Source organism: Cynara cardunculus (assembly GCF_001531365.2).
Source record: "Cynara cardunculus var. scolymus isolate 2C chromosome LG 3, CcrdV1, whole genome shotgun sequence".
NCBI classification, from domain to species: Eukaryota; Viridiplantae; Streptophyta; class Magnoliopsida; order Asterales; family Asteraceae; genus Cynara; species Cynara cardunculus.
In genome coordinates this window covers 31161719-31163519 of record NC_037530.1, presented here as the reverse complement: position 1 = coordinate 31163519, position 1801 = coordinate 31161719, and the positions used below count along the sequence as shown (strand labels likewise).

General features: G+C 44.0%; 1 pseudogene; it reads left to right on the top strand.

Annotated features, from left to right (window-relative positions):
• Positions 1 to 123: 123 nt before the first annotated feature.
• Positions 124 to 1801, top strand: part of LOC112509148 — a 7037-nt pseudogene continuing 5359 nt past the window's right edge.

Here is a 1801-nt window from a genome sequence, read left to right as displayed (position 1 = left end):
GTCATCCGAAACTCCTCTAAACCTACGGTTTGACTTTCTAGTAGTCAACACTTGACATGTAGGCTTCTCAACTCTTTCAAAGACCGCAATTTCATGCGCACCTACGGTTTGTTTTTTCAGGAGATGTCACGCCGAGATCGTGGTAGAGGCCGTCATGGGAGCTGTGACAGCCCCATGTCTGGTAGGGGTAGCAATTCTGCCCGTGCCGATGACATTGTAGAGTCTTCGGACACCGCTTTTCGCGGTTTAGATCAGCAAGAGGAGGCCATGGCGACCCCAGCTTCGACAGGTTCGGGGTCGGGGAGAGGCCCCAACCTAGAGATGCTGACACCGAGTCATCCGAGCCACCGAAGACATCTGTCTTTGTTAGGCCATGGGTAAGTAGATGTGGTATAMGACTTTGTATTACATAATAAATTAATATAAATGTCTTTGTGTTGTAAATATTTGTTTAATTGTACAGGTTTAAAGATGCCCATGTTATCCGAGAGATGACGACTATCTTCAGGTCTTCCTTTGCTGGTCTGTGGCATAGATGGAAGGAAGTACCTCAGGAAGCACGTGACTTGATGTTCCAGCGCTTTAGGGTTGGTATACCATTTTAATATAATTATACATACAAGGTTATTGTTTTTACATTTATACAAACATTGTGTGTGTAGGCTAAGTTCCAGTGGGAACCTGAGCTAGATGACACAATTCATGATTTATGGACTAAATCCATGCACAACAGGTACTCTGATTGGATGAGCTCTGCACGTGATTGGGCCGTGGCACAGGCCTATCCTGGTGATCAACAATGGGATGGTGAGGACTTCTCACGGATTAGATTACACCATCCCGTATGGATACCAGACAGGTTCTGGCTGCAGATGATTGATACGGTATGCATCTCTATTGTAAGCTTTTCGAACTGCCATGTGTACCGATTTTCGCCTTATATATGTGCTCTGTTTTTAACASGTCTGGGATACCRAGGCTTGGRAAAGGAAATCCAGGATCAATCGGGCCAATCGGAACACCGAGTTTGAGGGGATGTCGTCCAGACACACTGGGGGATCGATTAGTACGGCACAACATCGAGACAAGATGGTGAGTATCTAATTTTTTTTGAAAATATAATTCGTTCTTTATGTTAGTAACAACTTAACCTAATTGTCTAATGTAGACACAAGTACTGGGTCGTGAGCCTACTGCTACTGAGGTGTTTGAGCGCACTCACTGCACGAACCGGAAGTTCGATCAAAGTTCGTCCGAACCGCCTACCGATCCTCCTCAGTTCAGTTACCCGAAAGCTGCTAGATATCATGTAAGTTTTCTAAAACCATTACTTTGATTAATAGATACGTTGGTAGGTTTAAGGTAATATATTTCAATAAACATAGTGATGCTATTAGTTTGGGCTGACATTGTTGGGCAGACGTTAGGCTAAGTAAGTAGGTTGAGAATACGACTTCGAACATTGGTATTATTAGAATTCTTAGTTGTTAAATACATGCATTGGTTATGAATGATTTACAGTCGTTATGCTGCTGAAATATCTACATACATAACCTCACCCGTTTTTGTTTTGGTGAATCATAGGAGCGATTTCAATCGCTTAGGGGTGRGTCACAATYTAGTACCGACAACYCTCCYCCTGATGAGGCATCTYTTTGGGAGCAAAGTGTCGGAGGACGGAGGAAAGGCCGAATATTTGGTTTTGGGACCACCCAGGACCCCTCTTTTGCTATGACGGGTAGATGTAGTAGCACTAGCGGGTCATCATACGAGTCAAGAGCGGAGGTACGTTGGTTATATT